This window comes from Salvelinus namaycush, chromosome 39 (genome assembly GCF_016432855.1).
Source record: "Salvelinus namaycush isolate Seneca chromosome 39, SaNama_1.0, whole genome shotgun sequence".
Classification (NCBI taxonomy): Eukaryota; Metazoa; Chordata; class Actinopteri; order Salmoniformes; family Salmonidae; genus Salvelinus; species Salvelinus namaycush.
The window spans coordinates 19,323,179-19,340,091 of NC_052345.1; the positions used below are offsets into that span (position 1 = coordinate 19,323,179).

A 16,913-nucleotide genomic window follows, 5' to 3' on the forward strand; every position below is an offset into this window, starting at 1 on the left:
GTGAGTTGTGCAGGACTGAGTTTTATTTGCATCGGATAAAACTTTATATTTCTTGAAGAAAGAGCATCGTTTGTGTGAGCCAAACTTCTTTCATATATATATTTTTTTATGGCAGGGAAATTCACACTGACACCAAATTTAGCTTGATGGCTATTCGTTTTTACCAATCTATGGTACAATGTTATTTGCAATTGTATAAATATATATATATAATTTAGATCAACCACTTGTGTGGTGCAAAGGAATGTTTTTATTTGCAACTAGTAAGAACTTCTCTTTTTGTGAGACCCTGATTCATGTGAACGTATACAAGTTTAATATTCTTCATATAGTCACTGTGATAGTAAAATGTCCATTTCTGTTTTTTCTATTAATGCCAGGGGAATCCGTAATATGTTGAAAAGGAAATCTTTATTCTTGTTTTGTAAGGGTAAGTGTGCCGACTTTAATTTCATTCAAGAAACTCATGCCTGTTCCACAGATACTGCGTTTTGGAAGTGTCAATGGGGGAATGATATTTGGTTTTCATTTGGTACTAATCGGTCAGCAGGTGTCGCTATTTTAAAAGGTAACTTTAAGGGTCATATATTGAGTCATGAAGCAGATAATACAGGGAGATGGGTTAATCTATTGGTAGATGTCAACCATGTTCAATTCATTGTTGTAAATACTTATGCTTCCAATAACAAGTCAAGTAACTGTATTTTATTTAGAGACATTGAGAGGAAAATAAGTAAAATTATGTCAAAATTCCCATTGGCAAAACTAATATGGGGTGGAGATTTTAATAGGTGTCACGGCATTCATCGGAAGAAGAAGAGGAATCGTCAGACCAAAATACAGCGGGGTACGTGTTCATCTTTATTAGCTTAACTGACTGAACACTGAATACAAAATAACAAAAAAAGAATAGCCGAAACAGTTCTGCAAGGTGCAACCAACACTAAACATAAAATAACCACCCACAACTAACAGTGGGAAAACAGGATACCTAAGTATGGTTCTCAATCAGAGACAACGATAGACAGCTGCCTCTGATTGGGAACCATACCAGGCCAAACACATAGAAATAGAAAACAGACATACAAACATAGAATGCCCACCCACATCACACCCCGACCAAACAAAAAATAGAAACATACAAAGCAATCTACGGTCAGGGCGTGACAATAGGGTTTTACATGATAATCTAGATAGATGGCCTCCTAAGGATAGCAATTCTGTTTGTGAGATAAGGAATATATGTCTAAGGTTAGGTGTTCTAGATATTTGGAGACATAAAAACCCAGATAAAATTATGTTTACATGGAGTACCAAAGATTTATCTATACAATTCTGAAATTGATTTCTGGCTGATATCTGAAGATATTGCTGACAAGGTTGATACAGTCTCGATTGAACCATCGATTTTAACAGACCACAAAGGGATCTCACTGAAGATAAATATGCATGGTTTGTCAACAAAAAAAGTTAGCAAATGGTTACTGGAAAATGAACAAGACTTTACTAGAGAATGAAGTATTTAAGAAGGAAGTAGCAGGAATTAATGATAAATACTGGAATTGTGCCTGTGTTATGAATACGTTTGGAAGTTACTGAGAGCTAATGAAATTTGATTAAGGCTTTTGGCTATTTCAATGGGGAAAGAAATTGCTCGTGCCTAGAGAGAAAGAATATGACATCATAAAGGGAATAATGGATTATACTAAAAAAAGGTGAACTAACTAATCAGGAATTACTGGAGCTATCATCATTGCAAATGTAGTTAGACTGAATCTACGAGGAAAAGGCCCTGGGAGCGTTTGTAAGATCAAGACGAAAATGGATGGAAGATAATAATTCTTTAATTTAGAAAAAAGGGCAGGCGAAAAGACTTCCATATGTAAATTAATGATTAATAATACTCCCAATGAAAATCCAAAAGAAATCTCTCAGCATGTTGCCCAGTTTTATCAGAATCTGTATACATCAGCCCAGCCAACTTCCAATATGGATATTTTCTTAGACAATGTAGCAAACATTGCTAAGTAGATAACTCATTATCACAAAAATCCCTGAAATGATCTATCTGAAATTGAGATAAAAGACTGTATTAAAAGCCTTAAGGTGTCATGGTCGTGATAATGGACAGACCAAGGCGCAGCGTGTGTTGAGTTCCACATCTTTATTTGCAGTGAAAACTTAAACAAAAAAATAAACATACAACGACCGTGAACTACGTGGTGCTGAATGCACTCACACAAAACAATATCCCACAAACACAGGTGGGGAAAAAGGGCTACCTAAATACAAACCACCAACATAGAAATACAAACGCTAGAAAACCCCCTAGTATAGAACCCAGAGGGCTCTCTATGGTTAGGGCGTGACATAAGGACAATAGGTCCCCTGGAAATGATGGTTTAATAAGCGAGTTTTATAAAGCATTCAATGATAAATGGATTCCTTTCATTCTTGCTATGTTTCAAGATGTAATTCAATATGTTTAAAGCAAGGTGTAATTACTTTGATTCCCAAACCTAATAAGGATACTCTTTATATAGACAACTGGAGACCCATTAGCCTGTTGAATAATGATGGGAAATTATTTGCCCTTGTATTTGCTAAGAGATTGAAACAAGGCTTGCATCATATAATTGATGAAGAACAATCTGGTTTTATGCATGGTCGACACATTAGTAATAACATCAGGTTGATCTTAGATATGATTGACTATAATGACCTCATCCTTGATGATAGTTTTCTTATGTTTGTTGATTTTTATAAAGCTAAAACCCTAAAATTGTAAAGGACTTAGATAAGATTCTTTATAATTTTATTTGGAGGAACAAGCCTCACTATCTACGAAAATATATTCTCACTAATACCCAAGAACAAGGAGGTCTTGAGGTTTTAGATTTCAATACTCTAAATAATACTTTTAAAATAAATTGGATTCTGAAGTATGTTAAGAACCAGAACAGTATTTGGAATGTCTTCCCTAAGTATGTATTTGACTCTGTTGGTGGTTTAGAATATTTTCTTCGATTTAATTTTGATATTGATAAAATCTCAGTAAAGTTGGCAAAATTCCATAAGCAGGCAATTTTAGCTTGGATGTTATTGTATAAACACAATTTTTCCCCTCACAGATACTTTTTATGGAACGATTTAAAAATAAGTCTCTTCTTTTTCATAACTGGTTTGAGAATAAAATTATTTTGGTTGGTCAGTTACTGAATAAGGATGGATATCTACTCTCCTATGGGGAATTTCTTGATAAGTTTAAAATTCCATTACCCCCGAAAGAATATGCAATTGTTTTTGATGCGATTCCAAGGGGGGGTTGTCTCTTTTAAATTCCTCTGTGGTTGATGTAAGTAACATAGATTTACATGAAAATATATTCATTGGCAATATTATCAAAGATAAATGTAGTAATAAACAGATTAGGAATAATGTTTGTGATACTACAATTCCCACAGCAAGATTATTTTGGTCAGATATCTATGGTGATATACAATGGAGGAAAGCATGGAAAATTGCTAACAAATATTCTATCAGTAACAAAGTAAAGGAAGTTTCATTTAAAATGTTACATAGAATTTATCCTGTGAAACATGTTTTGGAAAGATTCAAGCTGGATATTGAATATAACTGTGATTTCTGTGGAATGGAGAAGGAGACCATTTTGCATTTGTTTTTTACCTGTATTTATAGCAGAATGTTTTGGATTGACATACAGAATTTTGTGACAAAAAAAATAGGACCGGTTGTACTATTTAATGGTTTTGATATGATTTATTTCAGAAATTCTGACATAGATAAAGATGTAGTATATTTAATTCAACTGCTAATAATACTAGGTACATTTCATTTTCACAAATGCAAAGGGTCTAATTGAAAAGCTAACTTTTTTCACTTTATAAATGAGTTTAAACAATATGGCACCACTTTAACTAAAATGAAAATCAAAAAGGCAATTAAAACTTGTTGTATTATTAATTAATATGATTAGTTTGTTTAGGATTCCTGGCAATGTAAATAGTTTGCTATTTAGTAGCAGACAGTATCTGCTGTAAAAACACTACACTTTGTGTAGAGACCAAGGTCTGGCCCTGGGGTCATCTCTCCCTGGTACCATATAGAACAGAAACATTAACTCATGCTCTGGAATGCGGTCTCTTTAGGTTTTAATCACCCAAAAGACATTGTAAATCTCCTGTCAGTGTTTTCTCCCAGAGGCCCATCCTCAGTAGAACACACAGCCACAATAGTTCTAAGAACCCTCTATTCTGTTGCATAAAACAACCATTTGATGCAATAAAAGTATTATAACATCATCTTGCAATTTTTGCTCTGTGTCCACTGAAAGTTCACTAGTAACAACAACTGGGACATAAAAGACACCCACCATGAGACCCACTAAATCTGCCCAAGAAGAGGCAAACAAAAGAACTGGTGTAACACATACTGACTAACGAGGTGACACCAATCAGTGCGTCCTACGTGCTAACGAGCTATACGTGCTAACGAGCTATACGTGCTAAAATCCAACCTCAAAACATAAATGGAAAAACCAAAGCCAGTAACACCTTCCCCCTTTAAGACAACAATAAATATATCCTATATTTTTGTTGGAAAAGTTTGAGCACCACCAACAGAAAACAACTTCCATTTCACATTATAATCAACTACAATGCTTCACCTTCTACAATATTAACATGGTGTCTACTGGCTGTCAACAATTAAAAACAAGAAAAAACATTTATTTCTAAATAATAATATACAATAGTATTATTTCTCACCTTTTTCTTTCTATAGAATCTTAAAACTAATTTTGAAAAAAACTCCACTAGCTTCTAGAACTCTCGTCCCCTTGGAACGAGCGCAAACAAAACTCAAACTTGCAGTCAAAATAAATTGTGATGCACTGGCTAAAAGCAAAACACAAAACCTTTTGACTGCCCACCCTTGAGACAATCAGCAACCAAATACTCCTTCTACAATGTTTGACATAATGAAAAAACTCCTTCATGCATGTATTTTCTGATGTTTAATCAGATATCTTTTATCAGAGTATCTCTTGTCACATTGATCACAGCTATGAGGTTTCTCTCCTGTATGTGTTCTCTGGTGTGATATCAGGTGGCTTGACTGAGTAAAACTTTTCCCACATTGAGTACAGCTATAAGGATTATTTCCTGTGTGTGTTCTCTGGTGAGTAGTTAGCTGGCTAGATGTAGTAAAACTCTTCCCACATTGAGCACAGCTATGAGGTTTCTCTCCTGTGTGTGTTCTCTGGTGTGATATCAAGTGGCTTGACTGAGTAAAATGCTTCCCACATTGATCACAGCTATACGGTTTCTCTCCAGTGTGTGTTCTCTGGTGTGATATCAGGGTGTGTGGCCAAGTAAAACTCTTCCCACATTGACTACAGCTATAAGATTTCTCTCCCGTGTGTGTTCTCTGGTGTGATATCAGGGTATGTGGCTGAGTAAAACTCTTCCCACATTGACCACAGGAATAAGGTTTCTCTCCTGTGTGTGTTCTCTGGTGTACCATCAGATTGTTAAATGTAGTGTAACTCTTCCCACATTCATCACAGCTACAGGGTTTCTCTCCTGTGTGTGTTCTCTGGTGTGATTTTAATTGTCCTGAGAGAAGAAAACTCTTTCCACAGTCAGAGCAGCTAAAAGGTTTCTCTCCTGTATGGATTTTCTGATGTACTTTAACAACTTTTGAGGAGGTGAATCTCTTCCCACATTGAGCACAGCTATAAGGTTTCACTCCTGTGTGTATTCTCTGGTGTGATATCAGGATGGTTGACTGAGTAAAACTCTTCCCACATTGAGTACAGCTATAAGGTTTCTCTCCTGTGTGTATTCTCTGGTGTGATTTCAGGCTGGTTGACTGAGAAAAACTCTTCCCACATTGAGTACAGCTAAAAGGTTTCTCTCCTGTGTGGATTCTCTGATGAATTATAATGCCTGATGAGGTGAATCTCTTCCCACAATCAGAGCAGCAGTGAGTTCTCTTCCCTTTGGATCTCTGCTGGTGTTTCTTGAGGTGTTCTGATGTGGAGAGACTCTTCTCTGCCTTGTCAGCATCATGAGGTTGTTGAGGCTCCCCAGAGGATCCACAATAGTCACGTCTCTCTCCTGTGTGAACAACAAAGTCAGACAGATGGTTAAAGGCCCACAACAGCAGAACTCCACTGTAAAAGTTGATGCCGACAGCGTAGCCATGACATTGTACAACAATTGACGTCTGTAATGAATGTTAAAATTATTTAACAAATGTCTTAAAATGAGAAAGAATAGTCATATTTTCATCTTGTTTTCACATTAGTAGTAATATTGATGATTGTAGGCTAGAAAAAAGTTATTAAAGTTGTTGAAATCCTAAGCAGTGTGCCAGACAACGTTTGGTTTCCAATATAGGCCCCTTTCTGTGTTTGCTAAAATTGCACCCCGAGGGCGATGCACACACAATTTGGTTGCAGAAACTCCTCCATGCTAATGAGGAAACCGCTAGTTTGGATGTAGCATCTCTGCCTGGAGCAAAAAAGATGAGCGAAGATGTGTTTTTCACAATGTATTCTGAATATTAGAGTGCACTATCAGTGCAAGATCAGGAGTGCTACTCAAGGAAACTTACATTAACTTCTTCAGTCTATTTAAACTCACATTCTTAAGCCTAGGTGTCCCACTAGCGTGAAACTTCCAGTGAAACTGGAGGGCGCACAATTCAAATTTATAATCATTAAAATTATGGATATTAAACATTTAGGTACATATACAGTTGAAGTCGGAAGTTTACATACACCTTAGCCCAAAACATTTAAACTCAGTTTTTTCACAATTCCTGATATTAAATCCTAGTAAAAATTCCCTGTCTTAGGTTAGTTAGGGTCACCACTTTATTTTAATAATATGAAATGTCAGAATAATTGTAGAGAGAATGATTTATTTCAGCTTTTATTTCGTTCATCACATTCCCAGTGGGTCAGAAGTTTACATAAACTCAATTAGTATTTGGTAGCATTGCCTTTAAACTGTTTAACTTCGGTCAAACAATTCAGGTAGCCTTCCACAAGCTTCCCACAATAAGTTGGGTGAATTTTGGCCCATTCCTCCTGACAGAGTTGGTGTAAATGAGTCAGGTTTGTAGGCCTCCTTGCCCGCACACGCTTTTTCAGTTATGCCTACACATTTTCTATAGGACTGAGGTCAGGGCTTTGTGATGGCCACTCCAATACCTTGACTTTGTTGTCCTTAAGCCATTTTGCCTCATCTTATGGAAGTATGCTTGCGGTCATTGTCCATTTGGAAGACCCATTTGCGACCAAGCTTCAACTTCCTGACTGATGTCTTGAATATATCCACATACTTTTCCATCCTCATGATGCCATCTATTTTTTGAAGTGCACCAGTCCCTCCTGCAGCAAAGCACCCCCCACATGATGCTGCCACCCCCGTGCTTCACGGTTGGGATGGTGTTCTTCGGCTTGCAAGCCTCCCCCTTTTTCCTCCAAACATAACGATGGTCATTATGGCCAAGCAGTTCTATTTTTGTTTCATCAGACCAGAGGACATTTCTCCACAAAGAACGATCTTTGTCCCCATGTGCAGTTGCAAACCGTAGTCTGGCTTTTTTATGGCGCTTTTGGAGCAGTGGCTTCTTCCTTGCTGAGCGGCCTTTTAGGTTATGTTGATACTCGTTTTACTGTGGATATAAATACTTTTGTACCGGTTTTCTCCAGCATCTTCACAAGGTCCTTTGCTGTTGTTCTGGGATTGATTTGCACTTTTCATACCAAAGTACATTCATCTCTAGGAGACAGAACGCGTCTCCTTCCTGAGTGGTATGACGGCTGCGTGGTCCCATGGTGTTTATACTTGCGTACTATTGTTTGTACAGATGAACGTGGTACCCTCAGGCATTTGGATATTGCTCCCAAGGATGAACCAGACTTGTGAAGGTGTACAATTGTTTTTCTGAGGTCTTGGCTGATTTCTTTAGATTTTCACAGGCACTGAGTCTGAAGGTAGGTCTTGAAATACATCCACAGGTACACCTCCAATGACTCAAATTATGTCAATTAGCCTATCAGAAGATTCTAAAGCCATGACATAATTTTCTGGAATTTTCCAAGCTGTTTAAAAGCACAGTCAACTTAGTGTATGTAAACTCCTGACCCACTGGTTGAGTAATCCACTCGTTCAACATGCAGACAAAGAAATCCAAAAAGCTACCCCTAAACTTTGTTTCAACAAGTCAAAATACGTTTCTATTTACTCCTCAGATACCCTAAATGTAATCAAACTATAATATTTCTTACGGAAAGAAGTATGTTCAATAGGAAACCGATTTTAGCAGGTGCGTCCTGTCTTCATGTCGTGCATGCAAACACGAATTTCCAAGACTGTGTCCCTGTACTAAAACTGATATTTCTTATTCGTTTTGGAAGTTACAAGCCTGAAACCTTGAACAACGACTGCTGACACCTTGTGAAGCCATAGGGATTGCATCCTGGGAGCAAATTTTTAGTATGCCCTTTCTCTTGCAATTCTAAGAGGATGGTCTCTCAAAAACAAAATCTGGTTGGTTTTTCTTTAGATTTTCTTCTACATTATTTTAACATTTCTACAAACTTCAAAGTGTTTTCCTTCCAATGGTACCAATTATATGCATATCCTGGCTTCAGGGCCTGAGCAACAGGCAGTTTACTTTGGGCATGTCATTCAGGCGGAAATTGAGAAAAAAGGGGCCCAGCCCTAAGAAGTTATTAAGCTCTGTCTATTCACTAGTTCACCAACGTGGGGGAAAACTCAGGGGAGTAACCTCCATTTACAGGTTGATTATGAGTGCATTTCACATTACTTTTGGATTATAATTGTAAGGCTTGAATCACCTGCTTAATATGTTTGTGTTATTGTCGCAAATCAACTGATTTATAGTTAAACACTTCAACTAGAAAAATGCTCTTTGGCTAGCTTTGCCATCAGCCTGACAATAAGGGTTTGTAAGTGTTTGCCAAATTGGCCCATAACTTCACCTAACAATAACATAGACCTACTGTAGGGCCCATAAGGCCACCAAACAACAAATATATGTTGTGATGTTTGTCATTTGACAGTCATTCAGAAAATGATTTCTTGAATCAGCTGATGATAGTTGAACATGTGACTAACTAAACAGCTACAATATTAAGAATGATGTGTAATTATTGAAGAAGCACGTTAATGACAGTATCCATTTGGGTGTTGTCAGAGAGAATAAAGTAGACGGCACACGTTTGATTTATGTCCTGATGACGTGTCCATGCCCATATTTGGGTATCCAGTCAGGACATCCTGGGGGGAAGTTATCACGTGCTCTAGGGAGTGCCAATATAGGGGCATCCTGTCAGGACATCCTGTTCAAGGAACCAACTTTGAGAAGGTTCAAAAACAAAAGTTTCAAACCAATTCATGAATGTAATTGAATCTACGTATGTTTTGCCTTTAATATAACGTCATGAATAAACATTGGCTGAATATTATATATCTAAGACACTGCATCTCGGTGCTCAAGGCTACAGACTTACTTACAAGCCCTTAACCAACAAAGAAGTCAAGAAAAATGAGTGTTAAGTAAAAAATACAAAATAAAAGTAACAAATAATTAAACCGCAGCAGTAAAATAACAGTAGTGAGGCTGTATACAGGGGGTACCGGTACAGAGTCAATGTGCGGGGATACTGGTTAGTCGAGGTAATTGAGGTAACATGTACATGTAGGTAGAGTTATAAATGTCTATAAATGTTAAACTGTCGTACCCCATCATAACCCAAAATATACGTTTTTTTTAAACTCGATATAAACACAGAATAAAAGGAGCAAGCAGGTATGACTTTCTCTTTCATTTTGAGCCCACGTGAAGAAGGCACCAGAACCTACCGTGCTAACCCATTCCCACTAGATAACACAACCACACAGTGCATGAAAAGCATGAGGTGTGGCTAACGTTTGCACTCTTTCGCTAGCTACCAAGCTAACATACAAACTCGGTTGAGAAGAGTAGATCCTCCATTATGACGTTGAGAAATAGTGCATTGTGGGTAGTGTAGAAGACCCCTCTTTTACCCTGATGCTACTCTTATCTATGAGTCACTTGAAGTGATTTCTTCAAGAAACAATGGGTACATATCATTAATGTATAAGTCCCAAAATGGATGTAACAACTGCTGATATCCCCTTTAAGACTACATATTGGGCTAATCTAATAGGAGATATTGAGGACTACAGTATTTCAGGCATTGTCATTGGATGCATTTGATCAATTGTTAACGTTTTGTTGATGGTCCACTCTTGATGTTCTACACGTTACAGTGTAGCTTCAGCCATTCCTACAGAACAACATTAAAGTGTAGAACTCCTTTACTGCATATTGGTTCAACGACTGCAGAGACGGTACTTACTGGTGTTAAACAGATCTCCAACCTCCTCTTCCTCATCCAATGTGACAGTAATCTCCCCCTCCTCTTTCACTCCAAAAACCGCATCATCCTCTTTCTCTTCCGCCTCTTCTTTTACTGTAACAGCCTCCTCCTCTTTCACTCTGAACGCGTCTTCCTCTTCTTTCACTGAAACGTCTTTTTGTTCTTCTTTCACTGTAACAGCCTCCCCCTCTACTTGTTTTTGTATTGTAACATCTGTCTCTTCCTCCTCCTCTTTGGCGAGTGCTTCATTCTCCGTCCAGCAGACCGCCTCTTCTTTAGCAGGAGAGTAACTTAGTGAACTCATGGTCGGGGATAATAGCTAGCTAGCATTATCGACTAGCCTAGTTCTAAGATAACTTAGCAAACCAGCTAGCTGACAAACAACGTAAATATATAATTAAATGGGCCAACAAGTACATACGACAGAAGTGTGTTTAATACACAGCGACTAATATACACCATAACAGTGTAAAGAGCGTGAATGTTGTAGCTATGTTTGCTAGAAAGCTACCGAGATGTCTGACTAGCTGTTGTTGTTGAAGGAGCGTCCCGTCCACTAGCTTAGACGTCACACTGGCAGCATCACCTGAACCTAAAAGACGCCATCTGCTGACTGGAGTGGGCAACGTAGTTCAGGAACCCAAAGTTTATTTTTCATTTATTTCATAAAAGGTTAATATTATATTAAGTCGTTCAAAGAGAAGCATGTGTTGATTGATTCGTTTTTAATGAGTGAGAATTTAAAACAAACTTTACACCCACTACATATTTGCATTGAACCATACTTCTGACATGGATCATTTTGGCCCCAGAGGCATATCTTTTATCATAGCCAAAATGTGGTTTATTCAATTCTTCAAATGTTTTATGACTTTGTCAATCAACTGGTTCTTATTAAATCTAAATAATCGTTTAGTGTTTCTGTATCAAAATTGACTTTTAACAAATTCAAATCCTTTGGAGTCATTTTGACCCCAGGCAAAAGCACCTTTGATAAATATGACATTTATTTCAAATCAAAATCAAATCACATTTTATTGGTCACTTACACGTGTTTAGCAGATATTTTTGATGGTGTAACAAAATGCTTGTGTTTCTAGCTCCGACAGTGCAGTAATATCTAACAAGTAATATCTAACAATTTCACAACATATACCCAAAACACACAAACCAAAAACAGGTTTTTGAAAAAAAAGGGGCGTATCCTTAAGAGGTTTTAATCATTGCTACATAAAGGCCTGATTGGTGGAGTGCTGCAGAGATGATTGTCCTTCTGGAAGGTTCTCCCATCTCCACAGAGGAACTCTGGAGCCCTGTCAGAGTGACGATTGGGTTCTTGGTCACCTCCATGACGAAGGCCCTTCTCCCCCAATTGCTCAGTTTGGCCAGGTGGCCAGCTCTAGGAAGAGTCTTTGTGGTTTCAAACTTCTTCCATTAAAGAATGATGGTGGCCACTGTGTTCTTGAGGACCTCCAATGCTACAGACATTTTTGGTACCCTTCCCCAGATCTGTGCCTCGACACAATTTGTTTTACCATTATCTACATTGTAGAATAATAGTGAGGACATCAAAACTATGAACAGTTATTGAATCATGTAGTAACCAAAAAAGTGGTAAACAATTTAAAATATATTTGAGATTTTTCAAAGTAGCCACCCTTTGCCTTGATGACAGCTTTGCACACTCTTGGCATTCTCTCAACCAGCTTCACCTGGAATGCTTTTCCAACAGTCTTGAAGGAGTTCCCACATATGCTGAGCACTTGTTGGCTGCTTTTCCTTCACTCCGTCCAACTCATCCCAAACCATCTCAATTAGGTTGAGGTCGAGTGATTGTGGAGGGCAGGTCATCTGATGCAGCACTCCATCACTCTCCTTCTTGGTCAAATAGCCTTTACACAGCCTGGAGGTTTGTTGGGTCATTGACCTGTTGAAAAACAAATGATCGTCCCACTAAGCGCAAACCAGATGGGATGGGGGAACCGCTTCAGAATGCTGTGGTAGCCAGACAGGTGTGTGCCTTTCCAAATCATGTCCAAGCAAGCTGTAGAAACATCTCAATGATGATCAATGGAAACAGTATGCACACCTGAGCTCAATTTCAAGTCTCATAGCAAAGGGTCTGAATACTTATTTAAATAAGCTATTTCTGTTTTTTATTTTTAATAAATGTGACATTTTGTCTCCAAACCCATTTTCTCTTTGTCATTATGGGGTATTGTGTGTAGACTGATGAGGATTTTTATTTATTTAATCCATTGTAGAATAAGGCTGTAACGTAACAAAATGTGGAAAGGCAAAAAAAAAGGGGTTAAAGACACGTATCTCTCAGATATAGGACAGACACTTCAGAACAAACTTCCTTAAGATGTTTTGGGGGAAACAATGTTACTATGGTTACTGTTGTTCCATGTTGTGAATGTTATCTAATGTGTTACTTTGGGTTATAGCAGTGTGGCCAAATAATGTTTTACCTAAAATAACTTTTGAATATTTTTTTAATGATACTTCCATGGGTCTTACAGTTCAAAATCAAATAGCAAAATGATCCTTGGTATAACCTTCTTAAAACAGTACTGTACTGGGGAAACCCTTCATGTTGTTTAAACCTTCTTAAAATAGTTCCATATAGCTTAGAAGAACCTCCCCCCTCAGACAGGGCTTAGACTGTAAAACTATCATTTAGATCTGGTGATTGGTGGGACAAGGACATCCTCAGACAGGGCTTAGACTGTAAAACTATCATTTAAATCTGATGATTGGTGGGACAAGGACAACCTCAGACAGGGCTTAGACTGTAAAACTATCATTTTGATCTTATGATCGGTGGGACAAGGACAACCTCAGACAGGGCTTAGACTGTAAAACTATCATTTTGATCTTATGATCGGTGGGACAAGGACATCCAAGCCGGCCAAACCCTCCCCTATCCCAGGCGACGATGGGCCAATTGTGTGCCATTGTGTGCCGCCTCATAGGTCTCCCAGTTGCGGCTGGCTGCGACACAGTCCGGGATCGAACCCAGATCTGTAGTGCGATGCATTGCTGCGCCACTCGGGAGGCTATTGATACCTAGCACTACCTATTATACTTGCTAGCACCACTCGGGAGGCTGTTGATACCTAGCACTACCTATTATACTTGCAAGCACCACTCGGGAGGCTGTTGATACCTAGCACTACCTATTATGCTTGCTAGCACCACTCGGGAGGCTGTTGATACCTAGCACTACATACTATACTTGCTAGCACCACTGGGGGGGCTGTTGATACCTAGCACTACCTATTATACTTGCTAGCGCCACTCGGGAGGCTGTTGACACCTAGCACTACCTATTATACTTGCTAGTGCCACTTGGGAGACTGTTGATACCGAGCACTACCTATTATACTTGCTAGCGCAACTCAGGAGGCTGTTGATAACTAGCACTACCTATTATACTTGCTAGCGCCACTCGGGAGGCTGTTGATACCTAGCACTACCTATTATACTTGCTAGCACCACTGGGGAGGCTGTTGATACATAGCACTACCTATTATACTTGCTAGCACCACTGGGGAGGCTGTTGATACCTGGCACTACCTATTATGCTTGCTAGCACCACTCGGGAGGCTGTTGATACCTAGCACTACCTATTATGCTTGCTAGCACCACTGGGGAGGCTGTTGATACCTAGCACTACCTATTATGCTTGCTAGCACCACTGGGGAGGCTGTTGATACCTAGCACTACCTATTATACTTGCTAGCGACACTCGGGAGGCTGTTGATACCTAGCACTACCTATTATACTTGCTTGCACCACTGGGGAGGCTGTTGATACCTAGCACTACCTATTATGCTTGCTAGCACCACTCGGGAGGCTGTTGATACCTAGCACTACCTATTATACCAACTAGCACCACTGGGGAGGCTGTTGATACCTTGCACTACCTATTATACTTGCTAGCACCACTGGGGAGGTTGTTGATACCTAGCACTACCTATTATACTTGCAAGCACCACTCGGGAGGCTGTTGATACCTAGCACTACCTATTATACTTGCTAGCACCACTGGGGAGGCTGTTGATACATAGCACTACCTATTATACTTGCTAGCACCACTGGGGAGGCTGTTGATACCTGGCACTACCTATTATGCTTGCTAGCACCACTCGGGAGGCTGTTGATACCTAGCACTACCTATTATGCTTGCTAGCACCACTGGGGAGGCTGTTGATACCTAGCACTACCTATTATACTTGCTAGCACCACTCGGGAGGCTGTTGATACCTAGCACTACCTATTATACTTGCTAGCACCACTCGGGAGGCTGTTGATACCTAGCACTACCTATTATACTTGCTAGCACCACTGGGGAGGCTGTTGATACCTAGCACTACCTATTATACTTGCTAGCGCCACTCGGGAGGCTGTTGACACCTAGCACTACCTATTATACTTGCTAGTGCCACTTGGGAGACTGTTGATACCGAGCACTACCTATTATACTTGCTAGCGCAACTCAGGAGGCTGTTGATAACTAGCACTACCTATTATACTTGCTAGCGCCACTCGGGAGGCTGTTGATACCTACCACTACCTATTATACTTGCTAGCACCACTGGGGAGGCTGTTGATACATAGCACTACCTATTATACTTGCTAGCACCACTGGGGAGGCTGTTGATACCTGGCACTACCTATTATGCTTGCTAGCACCACTCGGGAGGCTGTTGATACCTAGCACTACCTATTATGCTTGCTAGCACCACTGGGGAGGCTGTTGATACCTAGCACTACCTATTATGCTTGCTAGCACCACTGGGGAGGCTGTTGATACCTAGCACTACCTATTATGCTTGCTAGCACCACTGGGGAGGCTGTTGATACCTAGCACTACCTATTATACTTGCTAGCACCACTGAGGAGACTGTTGATACCTAGCACTACCTATTATGCTTGCTAGGACCACTCGGGAGGCTGTTGATACCTTGCACTACCTATTATGCTTGCTAGCACCACTCGGGAGGCTGTTGATACCTAGCACTACATGCTATACTTGCTAGCACCACTGGGGGGGCTGTTGATACCTAGCACTACCTATTATACTTGCTAGCACCACTCGGGAGGCTGTTGATACCTAGCACTACCTATTATACTTGCTAGCACCACTGGGGAGGATGTTGATACCTAGCACTACCTATTATACTTGCAAGCACCACTGGGGAGGCTGTTGATACCTAGCACTACCTATTATGCTTGTTAGCACCACTCGGGAAGCTGTTGATACCTAGCACTACCTATTATGCTTGCTAGCACCACTCGGGAGGCTGTTGATACCTAGCACTACCTATTATACTTGCTAGCGACACTCGGGAGGCTGTTGATACCTAGCACTACCTATTATACTTGCTTGCACCACTGGGGAGGCTGTTGATACCTAGCACTACCTATTATGCTTGCTAGCACCACTCGGGAGGCTGTTGATACCTAGCACTACCTATTATACCAACTAGCACCACTGGGGAGGCTGTTGATACCTTGCACTACCTATTATACTTGCTAGCACCACTGGGGAGGTTGTTGATACCTAGCACTACCTATTATACTTGCAAGCACCACTCGGGAGGCTGTTGATACCTAGCACTACCTATTATACTTGCAAGCACCACTCGGGAGGCTGTTGATACCTAGCACTACCTATTATACTTGCTAGCACCACTCGGGAGGCTGTTGATACCTAGCACTACCTATTATACTTGCTAGCACCACTGGGGAGGCTGTTGATACCTAGCACTACCTATTATACTTGCTAGCACCACTGGGGAGGCTGTTGATACCTAGCACTACCTATTATGCTTGCTAGCACCACTCGGGAGGCTGTTGATACCTAGCACTACCTATTATGCTTGTTAGCACCACTCGGAAGGCTGTTGATACCTAGCACTATCTATTATGCTTGCTAGCGCCACTCGGGAGGCTGTTGATACCTAGCACTACCTATTATACTTGCTAGCACCACACGGGAGGCTGTTGATACCTAGCACTACCTATTATACTTGCTAGCACCACTCGGGAAGCTGTTGATACCTAGCACTACCTATTATACCAACTAGCACCACTGGGGAGGCTGTTGATACCGAGCACTACCTATTATGCTTGCTAGCACCACTCGGGAGGCTGTTGATACCTAGCACTACCTATTATACTTGCTAGCACCACTCGGGAGGCTGTTGATACCTAGCACTACCTATTATGCTTGCTAGCACCGCTCGGGAGGCTGTTGATACCTAGCACTACCTATTATACTTGCTAGCACCACTGGGGAGGCTGTTGATACCTAGCACTACCTATTATGCTTGCTAGCACCACTCGGGAGGCTGTTGATACCTAGCACTACCTATTATACTTGCTAGCACGACACGGGAGGCTGTTGATACCTAGCACTACCTATTATACTTGCTAG

General features: G+C 40.1%; 1 pseudogene; it reads right to left on the reverse strand.

Annotated features, from left to right (window-relative positions):
* Nucleotides 1-5,098: 5,098 nt before the first annotated feature.
* On the reverse strand, nt 5,099-5,991 carry LOC120033017 (annotated as a pseudogene).
* Nucleotides 5,992-16,913: the final 10,922 nt, after the last annotated feature.